Source organism: Diuraphis noxia, unplaced genomic scaffold (assembly GCF_037042655.1).
Source record: "Diuraphis noxia isolate RWA-SAM2 unplaced genomic scaffold, SU_Dnox_SAM2 contig0003, whole genome shotgun sequence".
Classification (NCBI taxonomy): Eukaryota; Metazoa; Arthropoda; class Insecta; order Hemiptera; family Aphididae; genus Diuraphis; species Diuraphis noxia.
The window spans coordinates 27067671-27085743 of record NW_028301713.1 but is presented as its reverse complement, the minus strand read 5'-3'; the positions used below and the strand labels follow the sequence as shown (position 1 = coordinate 27085743).

The 18073-nt window shown below is 28.8% G+C and overlaps 1 protein-coding gene across 1 annotated transcript in view; it reads right to left on the bottom strand.

The window, feature by feature from the left end:
* Positions 1–18073, bottom strand: part of robo1 (roundabout guidance receptor 1) — a 194860-nt gene that overhangs the window by 98958 nt on the left and 77829 nt on the right. The window lies entirely within an intron of this gene.

The following is an 18073-nucleotide window of genomic DNA, read 5'->3' as shown; positions in this document are numbered from 1 at the left end:
TTATATTTCTTCTCTCTCTATTTCTATCTCTCTCATTCTCACCACCTCCCGCCTACACTCATTCACTCCCACCCTTTCTCGTTCTCATTTTATGCAAACAGACCCTAGGTAAAGGATTATGTGTCGGGTAAAGAGGATTTAGAATTGTGAGTGCGTCGAAAACAATAGCGATTTTCTTTTTTTTTTTTTAATGCCGTGTCGGTCTTTTTCTCTTATAATTTGTGGGCAAGGGTGTAATCTAATCGCATGCAGTCGTATAATGTACATTTAAAATCCGCCATAATAATGCAGCACGGTCGATATTATGTATGGCAATAATTATTATAAACAATACCTAATTAAAAAATGTACGCTGATAAAAATGATATTTTAAGAAAGAAAGAAGGAATTAAAATGTTATTGAAATTAACATTTATATTATTTTTATTTCACATTATTATATATTATACATTTATATATTACCACCAATTACAGTAAATTGATATACAATTATATATGTGATATAATGTATATACTATATCATGTTGGCTAATATAGTTTCCCAAAGTTAGAATATATAGTACCGTAAACATTCTGAGTTAAAATGTTGCATTAATTAATGATATAAAGTATAAAATAATATCTTTAGAAATATTTTTATCCTTCGCGTGTACAATAATATGATCAAAGGACAGAGACTAAAGAGCTTGGGGTCGATACTTAAAACCTCGAGTGTTAGTGACCTTTTATGGGAACAAAGTGAATCGAAATCCTTTAGCATAATTAATTAAGCTCTTTGGATTGATATAAATTATAATACATATTACCCAACTTTAATTAGCCTCAAAAAGCGTTAAAGTTTATAAAATTATAAAATTTCATTTAATAATGAGAGTCACGTTATTTTACTCAATTTTATCTATACATTAAAAATAAAATGATTACGACAGTTAAACTTTTAAATTTAAGAATTAATTAGCTAATGTACATGATAGTTCTGTAAGCCTTATTTATTAATATTATTTACTGAATTAAAGTTATGTAGCTACCTAATTGTAATATTATAAAATCAAAAAAATACCATTATTGTGATGAATAATTTAAAACATTTTATTTCCCATTATACCTATAATAGTATAATGTTAAACGTATAGGAATAACGGGCATGAGTATTAAATACAGATGTGAATTCAATAATCGAGTAATATAATTTTTTCATGATATTATGCACTAAAAAGAAAAATTAATAGTAGATAATTAGAGATAATTACTATCAATTGACTCATTATTTATAGTTTTTTTATTTAAAATATGGAAATGCTGAATCATTTTAGATGGTATACTTCATATATGAGTATAAGTTACAAGTACGTATAAGTGCGTATTATAAGTACGCTTCATACATACTTCATATTTACATGGTGTTAGGAAATTTTATGAATATTTAGATTTCAGGCGATTTGTTAGAAGTACACAAGTTACCTATATAATGTTATATATGAAAAAGTTATTGACAAACATTATATTAGTTTACGGAAAAATGCTGTAAAAATTATTATTTTGCATGACAAATGGTTTTAAACCACACTCCACAACAATAATTTGCTGGCGTGAGAATAGCTCCTCTGGGGGGGGGTATATACCGAAAGTCTGCGTATATACAGGGATGGCAGTCAGGGGAAATTCTGACACGTTTCCCAGCCTGAGAGTTCATTAATCACCATGGGGGCTGCCGTCGGTTTGTCCTGGAAACGACACCCAGTAGGTTTTGGTTTAGACTGATTAACGACACTGTTCTGTGTTAGCTTTCCTCCACGGCATATTTGGTGAGGAGCTAAAAAAAAATTAGAAAAAAAAAAACGAACAAACCACATTTTAGACGAATCGTTTGGCTAATTCTTTTTACTCTCGGCTCCTATTTGGCTATATAGAAGGAAGTTTTGGCCAACTTCCCGAATGGAAATCCGGCATTACTGTCACGCGTCAGACATTTGGAAACAGCTGCATTCCAATGAATGCGAGTAGGAGAAAAAATAATTCTCAAAAGAAACAAAGTTTCTGGTCAAAGTTCAGAGATCAGTTAGTCCAACTATGATGAAAACCCGGGAATCGAGTTTTTGTTTAGCCAGGGAAATCCGTATACCCGGCTTATTCTTAAAAGTATAGTATTATAATGAAATATCTTTTGCGTACATTTATATTATTATATATATATATATATATGTATGCGAGCACCGACCGACTGAATATACGTTGCCTGTATGCTTTTCCCCAAGTTCAATAAAATAGTTAACACAGTAAACTAAAATAATGTTTGCCAAATAACCTAATGATATCTCTTTTTAGGTTATTGTTGTTATCTTTTTTAGTTTTAATCAAAAATGTTTTCTGCACAAAAACTTCCTGAATAATATTGTACTTATCAGTTATAATAATATATTATGTTGAATGTGCGTAAATGATATCCGTATAAGTATCATTACAAACTATAAACATAGTTAATTAAGTAAATTAAGATAAAAAAATAATATATTTTCAGGTGTACGTTTTCGTAATCAGAAGTGTGTTGTAATTATTATAATTTAAATAATACAATATAATATTATAGGTTTTTGAAAACCGCCGATAAAATTGCTTAAATAAAATAAATTATCGTAGACAAAGTTCTCGAAATTACAAATCTTATTATCAAGGAACAGACATCTATAAATTTGATGAGTGGTCAAAGGTCAATTATAAGATAGTATATCAACAAAAAATTATAAACTGTAATTTCCAAATTATAAATCTTTAATATGAAAACCACAGTGCATTTTTTATATAATATTATTAGCGAACGACATTAAACAATGTATGATACAATAATGTAATAGGTCTAATAAACGTATGTTTTCGGAAGATCTGTTTCTAAAATGTAAAACCTATCTATAGAATTAAACGATAATGCATAAGAAGGTACCTTCTGTTCGTGAATTGATGACGATTAATAAATTAGGAACTTTGAATACTAACTATTTTTTTACCTCACGTACACTCGATATTTCGATTTAAATGAAACTAAAACTATTTTTAAAGGCCAGGCATTACGTACCTACTATTATATGTACAATAGTTCCAAGTGAACCGGATGACATTCATTAAAAGTTACTTGTGACAACGGACTGGGTTTAATTTGAAAATTAAATTTGATATTTTCAGTTGTAGATTTTTACTATTTAAAATATAATTAACAAATACTTGAACCTAAATTATTAATTATTTATACACCCAAATGCTTTTATTTTAAGAATTTAATTTGAATTTTTCTTTTTTGCAATTTATTTCAAGAGATAAGTATTGATAGTATTAAAAACTATAATGCTAGAAAAGAAAAAAGTAGTATCGATACAAATAATTTATACAAACAGAATTTTTTTTATTTATCAAAATACTAAAAACAATTATTTTCTGTTATCTCTGATTAAATTAATGTCGAGATAAAAAAAATCTACAGCATAAAAAAATCTTCAAATTAAATCATAATTATTATTTTCGAATATTTTAATATAAATATTAATTATATATAATTTGGATGTCATTTAAATTTTTAGTTGTAAAAGCTTATATTGTATATTGTAAAATAATTTCATAAAATAAACTTAATATTCATAACAAAATTATTATTTAGCTGATAAAAATGTACTAGGTATTATTTGTTTAACAATAAAATACCATCATATGTAGAGGTATCTATTTACACTGTAATATCTGAAAATTAAGAGTGTAGTTCTTATAATTCTTAATAGTGACCTACAAAAGGATTGGAAATATAAAGAAAATTGTAACTTTTGCGTAAGACAAGACATCTATTTAAATATTATAAATTACTGTTATTATATCATAAAAACTTTAAATTTAATGTATTGTGAAGAATAACTTTTAAAATAAATCAACCTTGTGACAGTGTTTTCATTTATAACATCCACCAAGTCATTTTGATTATTAGCTTTTGTTATTAATATCACTCTTCTTCACAATTATCATTAATTATATTTTTTTTATAACTTTTTTCAACTTCCAAATAAAATATATAAATATAAAATATTACAAAACTTATAATACAATATTATACGCAAATACCTATTTTATTTCAGTTTACGCATATAATATATTATATACCAGTGTCCAGTAAATATGATTTAATTATTTTTTTACTTATCTAAGAAAATAATTCGATTCTTTTAGATCACTATTTTTTTATAGCGTGAAAAACATACATAATAAACTATTAGTTTTCTTTTACCTACAGTACATATATGAATGTTGTTGCATTCATTACGTATTTATTTAAAATTTTAAGCGTATGAATGACTAAGTCATTATGACTTCATCATTTGTGTATTTACATTCCATAACAAGTAAATAATTTTGATTTTGAAATTAATCATTCCGTGTCTGTGGTAACTTGCAGGTTAAGATAAAAGATCACTTAATCTTTATTATATTATGACTGTATATAACTATGTCGTGTGTGTGTGTATATTTACATTATATACATGCAGTAGGTACCTTATTACATTTCGTTATTTTATGTTGATTATTAGTAGGTGTGAGACCACCGTGGCCGACACCAAACTACTGACTTTAGGTTAACCGTATGGACTACCCGGCTATTTCGAGTAGTGTTTGTTCGGCGGTTGAAAAACTACTATATGACCACTACTTGAATTGAGTAAGTTAAAAATAATAAAATAAATAACAAAACCAATGAATTGGTGACTTTGCGTGGGAGTGAGCCTCACACACGAGTGCAGTATAAACATAACGACTTCTGAAAAATATTTTTTATATTATATTATATAAACACAAAATGTTTTATAAATATATAATATACATGACGGGTAAAATAAGAGAGGTAAAATATGAATTCCATCTACGTACATAATATAAGTACATATATATAATATATATACATATATATTATACACTATACCTATATTTATAAATATATATCCCGTGTGTGTGTTTAACGGTCGTTTTTTCCGTCGAATGTATGGACTGAACAAAATGGGCTTTATTTTGTTTTGGGCATAAGACGAAACCGGAAACGTACTTTTATTCGGTGACACGTCCGGTTCGGAAGACACACAAATTCGCTTTTATACTCTCTACCAATAGCTACCCGCCGCGGCCTTTTTTATATTCTATAGGTAGGTACTACGCAAAACTCATCCATTTTCGATTATCGTAAAATACACAGCCATGTCTTATTATTTTCAAAGTCCGTTTAGAAAAATACTAAATGACGTATTGACGCCATACATTGAGTTTTCATCAAGCCATGCAATAGTATACGCAGCAATAGATATTAAAGCTGCCTAACGAAATAGTTAAAAACATCATAAGTCACAAATGGAAAGGAGATGAAGGAACCTAAATAATAGTCGCCAATAAGAGATTCTTCGGGAAGTTGTATTTTATTTTAGCGTTCCCTAATTATTTTAATATTCAATCATATAATAGCAAATCGAAATCATAATCACTCAAGGCACGTACCTATAATGAATTAATGTTTACAAATAAAATTGATATTAAACTATACGCATAATATTATTAAAATAGTATATTAATAATAAATGGTTGTACGTGAACAACCACTACGATATTGTCGAGACTGCCTCAAATTAGTTTTGAGAATACAACTCAATGTAAGATATGTTTACGATATGAATTTTCATGAGGCACCTTTTTAATATTACACGTCGTCACATACCGCGTGTGCTTGTACGAAACGACGTTGAATTTTATTATTTATTAAACAAAATTGTATAAGCATTGTATAATAATATACATGTCACAATGCATTTCTACGTAACAAATCAGATGGCAAATAACGTCATAATATAAAGGTTTCAGCCACTACATATATTATTGAGTGAAAAAAAAAAATAGAAAACGATATATTCATACTGCACGCCTATAAAGTGTAACACCTACTCGTATTACACACGCGGTACGGTTAAAAATAAATAAATACTTATTCGCTAAATTACCTAATTGTAATTAAAACTACATGAGAGATAAAATAACGGCGATCGCGTGTGCGTAACACAACTCTCGACAGGAAATATCTATACAATTGCTAGCAGAAAACCGTCATATATGTATATGTGTGTATGTATATAATATCTATGGGGATATCATATTATTTTAATATGTATATTGTGTTTACAGTTATCAAAGCATAATGCAGTTGCGGTATCAGATTACACGAATGGCTTACCGCGGGGGTGCTTTTCAAACGGCGAATAATAATAATTATTTTACGTCGAATTGCGTACGACACACAATGTACCGACACTATTTTACAAAATATAGGTTCCTACACCTTATAATAAATAAAGTTTTTACCGGATTTTAGTATGCAAGATTATATTAATGGATACATGAAAATTCGTCCCAACAGTAATTTATCAATTTTTATCAGATAGATGCAATGTACTGTGCTGCGGTATAAATGGACACAGATGGAAGGAATGAAAACACCGTCGGTGTATTTTATTTTTAATACCTACTGAATTAATTTCACTACAAAATGCAGCGATTAATATTTTTATAGATATAATGCTTATAATATTATATATAAGGGTATAAGGGACTGTATACCATATGCAATCTAAGTAGGTATACTATACGAGTAATGCTAGTAAAAATTGTTGGAAGAGTGTTTATAGAAATAAAAAAAAACTCAATAGAAAAATTATGTCAGATTATAGTATAATATAATCTTGTAAAATTAATCATAGTATTCATAAAAATATATTTCGAGGCATATTAATATTCATACAACATGACGAGAGCATTGTAAAGTTTATATCATACAAATATTATAAGTTCTATAAAATAATAATTATAATTAGTTGTTAGGATTATAATGTATTTAAATATATTTGAAAGTATACGTTTTGTAGATAATTAAATTGAATAAATAATCTTAGTCGCAATTTTGTTCGTTGATAAATAGATGCATGATTTACATTAGAAATATGTAAACAATGCCATTATATTATGGACAATTTTAAAACACAGAGTAATTGATATTTAAGAGATACTCGTATAAAACTGTTTATCGCATAAGGAAAATAAATAAATAAATAATTACAACAAAATCAATATAATTTATTTTGGTTGCTGATTAGCTAGTGCCTAGTGCCTATTAAAACTGAATTATTGAATAAAATTTGAGTATTTTCATTATTTTTTCAATACTGGAAAACTTAAATTTTTACGGGAGAATAATGAGAAAAAATATTTATTATTATACATACCTATATTATAAATCAATAACAATACAAAATCGAACGAAATTAAAATTCCATTTAAATAAATAAAGTATTCCGTAATAGTAAGTTTATTTTTATATACCTACACGTTATATTATATGTATGGTTTGGTTTAGTCGTTCAAGCCCATTACAACTTCCAAACACATAACATGTTAACAAGAAATGTAATGAGACGATAATTTTAGCGAGTTTGTGTTAATTTTTAACCCAATGACTTCTGCAGGGTTTACGGTTTTTATATTTTTTTATTATACTCAGTAAAACTTACGTCAGCTTAAAAATATGTATAAAATATACAAAAAATAAATGTCATGAGATAGAAACCAAACCAAATTGTGTGAACGGGTTGGTATGATATAGTATAGTCTGGTATAATATGGTATGGTAGAATAATAGTATGGTACGACTAGAACAATGCATCCGAGAAAAGTGAGAAATGAAATCATATTAAACATTTGCAAACGACATAATATAATAAATACAACATTATGACAACAGTATAAATGATTCTAATAAACTAGGTAGTGAACATTAAATTATTTTAAAAACCTGATAAATTATTCCGATCTCAACTAACAATATTACAGATATACTAATGATAAATAATAAGGAAGATATTATAACAAGACCAAATATATATCTATAAACAATAAGAATATTATACTTTCTATGTCTATACTAAATTATTAAACACATAAAATATAGTGTTTAAAATAAATAAAATCCTAATACTAAAGGTGTACACTCAAACGAGCTAATAAGTTTTTCATATTTTTAATATATATTGCATCATACATTTTTGTAATCAAAATTTAAATTAATTAAATTCAATACCTAGGTCCTAAGTAGATAATATACTATATTTTGTTTTTAAAATCAAATAAATAGGTACTTATAAATAAGTTGTAAACATGTATGTGATTAATTATTTATGGCTGCATATGAAATACTAATACCATTATATCATTATACGTATCACGTTTATACGTATCACTAAGTAAATGATAATATTATTATATACTGCGATACTATAAAACTTAATTGATTCAAAAGTTTGGTTTCGAAACCATCATGAGTTATAAAATAATAATATTACATAAACATGTAATTTCCTGTTGATTGCAACGACTATAAATGGACCTAATTTAAAAAAAAAAAAACTACATGCATAATAATTATATCATTATAGTATAATAATAATATGTCGATAACATGGCAGTTGAAACCCCCTTTATCGAGATTTGCATAAAATCGACCTGAAATATTATCGAATTCATATAAACTCGATCGGTGACATAGAATCAACGGTATGCTTTATAATATTATTTGAGTCACATAATTACTGAATTTCCTATTGGCCAAATATAAAAATAAAGCGGTATTGACGTACAATATAAGAGGGGGTGGTAACAAAACGGCGACATTTAGCACGACACTAAATTTAACCGTGAACATATATAGGCGTCTATACCGAACTAATAAGTCAAACATCAAGCGTATCAATCTCTACAAGTCCCCGCACTATATCAGCAAACACGAGATAAACTTTGGGGACACGTGACCAATTTAGTTCGGGTTATATCGAAAGAGGGCTGCCGTACAATGACCGGCCTATAATATATAATATAATAGTATTATTTACTACAATGCACGTTTAATAATATGAGAATATTGAGTGCGAAAAATACAACAAAATGAAATGACTGAAAACAAGAGCAGCAGTAATTACTAAAAATTAATTATAGGTTTTATATTATCTAGTACTTGTTAAAAGAACATTTGAAAAAAAAAATCGAAATAAATAAATAAACAATAATTTATAAAATTATTATCAAGCTATTATGAAACCGAGGCATATAAAAAACCCATCCAAAATCCGTTTTCCAGGTCATTAGGCTGGGTTCCGGATTAACGAAATTATCACGGTTTCACATTATCCGATTTAGTAATTTGTATTATGATGCGCATTTCTTCTTATTATTATAACATTTTTTTTTTTTTTTTTTGAGAACCCCTATATTCACGCCACCCCCGACGGATATTTATAATGAATCATTGTAGGGGTAAATCCGTACAACAAAGATGGCAATTAGATCGGTGACCATGTTACCCCAGGGACTGAACAATCGATTGTAATGAACTCAGAAAATGGTTGTCAAAAAAAGTGCGTAACGACTCAGGTTATAAGAATTCAAATTTTTTTCTAATTGTGTATCCATATAATATAAAATGTACATGGCATAAGTATATATTTACTCACATATACATAAATAAGAGAGAGCTGTCAGAACCGATTAGATATTTGATTTATACATATTATATACACATACCCTCGACCATAATAACCATAGAGTAATCTAACCTGTTACTCTATGGTAATAATATACATATCATTAGAATATACATAATGTAATCGCGCTAGTTGGAGGACCCAAGACTGTACAGCGTTTTATATAGTGTCAAAACTATAATTTTATATACATTAGAAAAAGCCTATACAAACAGACATGCAACTGAATGGGAACAAAAGCTCGGCGGACCGTGCCTCAAGTCGGCAGCACAATGTTATATACCACATCGCGCGCAGACGCGCGTCACCACCAAGGACCAAATACCGAGTTCGTTCGTCAACCCCGATAAGCCTGGCACAGATTAAATTTGTTACCCTCCCGTTCATGGTCCGTTTAGCAGAAATACGATCTAATGTCTCGTCAAAGACTCTTCGTCGTTTTTTTTTCAATTTCGGCTGCACACTATCGGATTAACACAGTGTGTTTTGGCGCGGAAGAGTCGTCGCCGATGATGATAATAATACGCCCCACTGTTATATACTTGCAGCTATTATACACCACACATAGACGCGATAGCGATGACAACGAGAGATCAATTTTTTTTTCTGCACAGTGAATCATTTCAATCGGATATAATATAATATGTCGTTATTCGAAACGAAGACTGCAGCTGTCGCATCGCTGAGAACCAGCTGATTCCTCATGCTGAATATATACACCGCGAGAAGAAAATATATAATATTATTATAACCTGCAGCAGCAGCAGATGTCACACGACCGACAACGTGACTGCTGCAATATTATATAGGTAGATATTACACGATTTAAATACAATGAAAACTGTATTTAAAAAAAAAAAAACAATTTTAGAAGACAACGCAAATCGGCGAGCACGTGTTATATAGGCAATATATATAATATAAGCACTTGTTCTTAGTCACTAACTGAATACGCGTTTAGTTTTCCGATATGAGAAGGCGTATAATACGGAACAGGCTTTGTCGCCGCAGGGACTTTTAGGGCACATAATAATATTATTTTATATCGCCCACGCCGGACATACAAATATAGTGTAATATAAAGATGAGACACACCTTTTCACATATATAAATATATATACTGCAAACACCACGTGTTGCCTTAGTGCGGCTATCTATATGTTAAGTATACACTCGGAATCCCAGCGGTACAGTATTTGAATTATTACTGGTCTAATGAATCGGACACATGATTTATCGGTACGCGCCGATAATAATTGAACACCGAGCGTAAAAACGCAATTACTCAAAATAAGTAGCCACCTCGGTGCCCCGTCCCACGCTCCCCCGTGGCATGGGGTCCACCTCGGGACGGTTTATACAGATATAGCACTATATACCAATGTGAAACAATAATAATCGCTCTGTAAATCAATATATTATAAAACTATAAATGTTTTCTATGTGTGTGTGTGTGTGTGTGTAAAGGTACGTTCAGACGACATACGAGAAGGAAATTAAAAATAATAATACTCGTAGATACTAAACTGTATACGATTTATTTTGATATTCATATAGTATATGGTACAATAAGTTCGAAAAGTTAAACAATACCTACTGACAAAAACGTCAATTTTTTTTTATTTGACCTATGAAACCCATAAAAACGTTTTTTGATAGATAACCGCAGATCGTAAGGAAAACATGCAGCAGGTTCGCTGCGCGACGAAGCACATTTGTCAGTGTTCGACATTTTAATAACTAAGCGTAGGTATGACTATTACGAGATCACGTAATCATTATGCGCATATTTTGAGCGCTAACTAGATGGTAGGTGGTGTCGGCTGTAACTACTCGTAAAGTATTCACAATTGAAATATATCCAAGTTTTTTAGGTGTTCACATAATTTATTTATTACAGTATTGTGTTTGTAATTTAGTTCATATAATAAGATATGTGTAAAGAAAATAATCAAAAATATTAATTTGGTTTTATTTGTTCATAATTCAAGATATTGTAATACAAATGATCAGGGCCGGCAAAAGCTATGGGCGAACTGGGCGACTTCCCAGGGCGCCAGCACGGAGGGGCGCCAAACTGAAAATTATTTTTATTTATTTATCTTTTAAAACGCATTAACAATCGATACAATTTGAAATATTCATTATCTAATGTCGTTTTAATTGAAGATGCATCTTCAATTGTCTCATATTAGTCATATAATATATAAGAATAATATAACAGTGCATCGATATCATTTGAAATGATAATGGTGATACTTTACGTTTTTAATACCCTATATGTGATAAGCAAAGCTTTTTGATTTGCTTTATTTTATAATTAAGGTAAAAAACATTTTAATCAACAACCTTAATATGATTAACAAATGGTAAATTATTTTATTATTAAATAAATAAGTTAGCTTATATTTTTCAAAATATTATATGATACTATAAAATGAAAAATGTGTTCTAATAATAACAAAAAAAAAAAAAAAACGGGTAAATCGTGGATGTCGATCTGCTGTACAGTAGGTTATAACTTACAAGTTACAAATGGGTTACTGTAATGGATGGAATTAAATTTGAATCCAATGATATTATATCATTGTAAACGAAAAACGATTCTGAGCGGAGACGGTTTATCTGTCTAGGATATATTATAGATTATTAAAAATTTTCAAATCTTAGATTTAAAAATAAAATATTTTATGAATTTCTAGCTTAATATAATTTGCGAATTTTTGTGATTTTTACGTATGTTGTCAAAATTCAAACTTTGAATCCTTCTAAAAAAAAAAATTGTGACTGTATTTCTTTTATTTTTCATCTGTTATTGTAAAAATATGTTAGGAGGCTTTGTATTAAAATTTTAAATCTTAGATTTAAAAAGAAAAACTTTTATGAATTTCTATCTAAGATAATTTGAAAATTCCCGTAATTTTTACGTATTTAGTCAAAATTTTAACTTATATGCTTATAAAAAAAAATCGTGCCTAGGTATTTTTAATATTTTTCAACTGCTACTATAACAATATGTTAGGTGTCTTGATTAGATTGTCAAGCTTTTTTACCCAACAAATACATTTATATCGATATTAATTTAAAAGAAAACTAATAATAATCGAAAATTTCATATGCCTATAAATAGTTCAACTTAAGTCAAATTTTTTTGAAAATTGCATGGCGGATAGAATACCTATACTTATATAAATATTCGGTGAAAATTCACGTATCTATGGTCATTTTTTTAAATGTTACATCAAAAACCAAAATCGATTTTGATGAAAACTGATTGTGCGTAAAATTTCCCGTTTTTCAATTAATTTTTAGTTTGTTTATCCTGATTATTTAGAAAAATATTGAGAATTTTTTACTTTTGACTCTCCAAAGTACCAACTATAGATTCACTTTCTGATCAAACGAGGTACTGAAGTCGAAAATCAAAGCACTTATACTGCCCCTAAACGTGATAACTGACAAAAAAAAAAAATACATCATGGTAAAATCAATACATTCCTCGTTCCGCTCAGAATCTAAAATACTCCAATAATGAAAATAGTAGATAATATGAGTTTTAGAAACTTTTTTTGATTACAGAGTACAGACCTATGGTATATGATTTTGAATTTAAATAATATCAAATTAATGATATTTGTTTTACAATAAAGTGCAAAACAACGACTGCATAAACGTTTCTAAACAGACGGAACAAAGGGTTTATTGTTGTTTTATTTATAGCTATCATCAAAAACCGTTTGGCATGAAAACATCAACTCGCACAAAGACTGAGTATGCGAGGTTCAAGTTCAATTAATGCACAAGGTAGCAAAGGCCACGAAGCTATATATATGTGATAACAAAAAGAGGGAGCCGGTTGCCTAGGCAACCGGAAAACTTCCCCCACAAAGCTTTCCGCAGCAGGTACCCAACAGCATCCGTACGCAGCAGATCTCTCTCTCACACGCTCACTCTTTCTCTCTCTCTCTCACTCTCTCTCTATCTCTCCATCGCAAGTTTTTCCTCGTCAAAAGTGGCGATACCCACTTCACTGCACGTATAAGCCACATACATACACATATACAAACACACACGATACACACCATCATCCATTACTCCGTTTCTCTTTTAATATAACAATAATAATAATACAGGCATATGTATGCGTATATGCCACAAACAGCGGGGAAGAACCGATGAATATTTCTTAATGGAATCAAATATGCATATCGGGCATGCCGGACGAGTTATATTATGCTTACTAGTGCCCGAAAAGAAAAGAAAACATCAATTGTTAAAATAAAAAATATTTTTATCTCTTCGTAACCTCAACCTTTACACATTTTCGTATATATAATAGGTACATACCTATATGTCTTTAGTGTCTAGATATACATATTTTTTTTCATTGTGAGAAAATATACACACAAAAAATTTGCGACCGAATATCTCACAATATAGTACTTTTTTAGTGAACAACTCTAGCGCTAGAACTAATACAACTATAATACAGCATAAAAATACATAACTTGAAATGTACGACTGGAAATATTAAACGCTATAAATGATAGTTGTTTCCATATTAATGGCTATAATGAAGAAGGCAGTACTTCAATTGACCTGTCTGCCAGACAGGTATATTTTGCGTGCGTATAATACATTAATACATATAAGGATCGTTCTCACTTCCCCCTTTTTGTTTTCCGGAAGGGCGATCATATCATACCCTGAAATGGATCCCCTCCTTATATTATAAGTATACAGAACGGTTGTAATTATTCAGAGTTTCAAAACCTAACAAGAAAAAACATTAAGAGATAGTATCATTTTTCAGTACAGCCAAAATATGACTAAAATTCTAGTACAATATTCTTAACCATTGCGGTGAACCTACAAATCATAAATTGCAAGTAGGTACTATAAACTACTGTACGCAATATTTAAATATCTATTTCGTATGATAAAAACATACCCACGACTTAAAGCACTTGGTAAATGGGACTTAGTGTTAAGAAAACTATTTTAAGTTTAAAATGTACTTAAAATAGTTAACCTAAAACATATATTTAATGTTGTCTTTTCAAACACCATAAATATTTAAAACATAAATAAAAAATAAATCTTAAGTACCTAGGTATCAATTGTTTTATTTAATTATATTATATTAAATATGATAATATTATGTTTTAAAATCTAAGTTTATATGAACACTTGCTTTCTTTTTGTATATTTAAAAGTTTAAAGTTATTTAAGTATTTTTTACATTAATAAAAAAGTATATTTTTGAAGTGAATATAATCGCAATACAACTTAAAGATATGTAATTTTTACACAAATGCACTGTAGTTATTTAAATAATAAAATGTCCCAGATTTTAATTTATATATAAAATAATGAATTTATCTTTTTAAATATATAGTAATTGTGTAGGCATTGGTATATAATAATCAAAAATTAAGTAAAAACAAATCAGTTCACAAAACTAGGTAATAAAAATTTAAAATTATGTTTTGAATTTATCACTTATTAAACACGTATAACGAAACTATGAATACCTATTAAAATCATTTTAATTCGTTATACTTAAATCATTTTTTTCTTAAATAAATTTATTTTAATTATTATTTGCTGTTTATTCTTAACTTTGTATCTATTCATTTTAAACCTATTTAAAAAAAAAAAATCCAACTTATTGTACCAAAGTTATGAAATCAGAATTGATTAAATTCTTAACAATATAATTTTAGAAAAAATAAATTGAAAAATTGGTTATGACGTTTCACACTACCACAAAAGCCATTGTAATGTATGTGTATCTCTCATATATCAAACGCATGTCCGAAAAAAATCAATTCCACGAGAAATTTTCACAGAATTGAGAAAAAGGGGAAAAATCACAAAATAATTGAAACCATCTTTTCTCACTGATGCGTCATTAATCATCCACACGCACATACAGACACATTTCCGTCTCTCTTTTTCTCTATTTCGTTCTTTCTCACCTGAAAACGTGTGGTGTTAGAAAAAAAAACCGTTTTGTATTATTTTTTTTTTCCACGTTGAACACGATTGAGGAAAACATATTGAACTAGATATAGGATAGCATAAACGTGCAACAAAGGGGAAGACTGCGGCTTCAACTTTAATTAGATGTTTCCCAAAAAGCCACTGAGATCGTTGGAAAATAAATTAACTAAGCTCCAAGGAAGTGAAACATATATCTCGCTATATGCACGTGCTAAAAAAAACTCGCGGCGTAAACTCGCAGACCAATCTCGAATGACACAAAATTACACACGTGGATTTACTATAGGTATATACATTAAGTACTAGTTACCTATATGTGTGGATCACGCACTAATGTTGTACCATATAGGTACGCATAATTGGATTTGATTGGTCTGTCTGTCGATTGAATTAACGACGAATTGGTTATTTTAACGTGCACGCGGGATAATGGACGTCATGTTAAACGACCAGTGTTCCACCCCTAACACGGCGCAAAACCACCCCTGTTAGGGGATGGCTGTAACTCGTATTCACTGTGATGGACACGTCGTACATGTCAATCAATGAGCAATGCGTACAAAGTCAAATGCGATTAAACGTGTAGGTAATAATATGTATGTACGCTGTACGAGTATCGCGCCAATACTCTGGTTGCTGTACCTACTGCGTATACTAGTTTTATCACCGGAATTTTTTAAATAACATTGTATATAATATGACACTATACATGTTAATAATACTTTAACGATTCACTTAGAATTTCAACGGTAGTTAATCTCTGGTCTTGAAACGTTATAAATATATAATAGTAATAATATAGTCTACGGGCAACAAAGGTCGCGGTCTAATATATTGTATCTTAATTATTTTTTGTATAAGCACCTAAATCCATTTTGAATAATAAATTTAAAAAAATGTTAACGTTAGATAATTATTGAATTTAAATCAGGCATATTGGTAGTATAGGTAAATTATATTAAACACTTATTCTTTAAATTCCATTATTTTAAATTAGAATATTAAGATATCATGACAATCGTATTAAATGCTATATTCGCAATGGAACTTCATTACATTTAAGGAAGATACCTAAACAGTAAACAATATATGAAATTTTTGAAAATGAAAATTATGTTTTTTTACTACCAAAACACAATATTTATAAAATAAAATTTTACCGTTGGCACTTTCTAAAATTAAAAATCAACAAAGTGAACTTTTGAAATGACGCACGAAATCATTTTAAAAAGTGATTTCGAAATTATATTAAGTAAGTTTTTTTTTATATTATTTTTTTTAGACAACAAATATATGGTGTTATGTCCCTCACATAAAATCTACAAGTCACAAAAAGTTAAGCTTTCTGGTATTGGTAAGTTCAACCGAGGTCGCCTTTATGTATGCTACAGGCTGTCTTTTGAACTGTAAAAAGCGAATTTTACTAAGCGAAAGGAAAAGGGGAGCAAAAAGTTTGTGTCGTAAAAAGAGTGAAAAGGAGTTGCGTCCACAAAGGGTGACTTCGTTCATAAAAATCCGGGAGCGCGTGTAAATAAAAGACACAAAGTCATAAAAAAAGATGTATCCAACAAAATTAAGACCAACGTCCGTACAAACTCAACATAATATTTATACCATAAACCTCGTTTAATTTATACACTACCCACGAATTATAAAATTTACGATTTACGAATACACAACTTAAGTTGGACTCGTATTTAATCATATTATAACATAGATGTTTCCTAAAACTAATGTATATAGTATCGAAGCCGTAATATTACGAATATTTACGAATGAAATCGACAGTTATAATATACTCGTGTAAGGAGGTGATTAAAATTTTATTTTGTTTTCATACTTATAGGTTCAAATAAATCGTATTTTAGGAAATTCTATAAATTTAAATTTTAGATAAATCAAATTATTCTTTCATCTGTATATATAATATGATCAGTGTGCAGTTATGTCCATCGGATATGATACATAATTCAATTTAATTTTTTTTTTTTTTAACAATTACTTTTATTATAACAAGATAAAGTGCTATAACGATTTAATAAAAATCATTGCAATATTTCACATATGCATTATTGAAAATCAAAATTTATCGCGTCATAAATTAAGTATTTATTCATAAATATGGGTTATCGGATTGATACCATTTAAAAAAAAAAATTGACATTTCATATCATGAAAAATCTTATTTGTATACAATAATTTTTCATAATGAATAATACATTACTAAAATTATAAAGAATAAACCCCATCGCTATGCCTTATGATAATAATATAAATGATATATAATAATATTATACGAACATAATTATATACACATTATCATAATGCCGAGAGTGTTTGCTTTTTTAACACCTCGATTATAGATTTTAATATTACTATAATGCCTAAACATAATATTACGGTAAGAATTGGGGGGAAATGCTTTTTTCGACATATATTGTACGCTTTACTGTAACTGATTTTTTTTTTTTTTT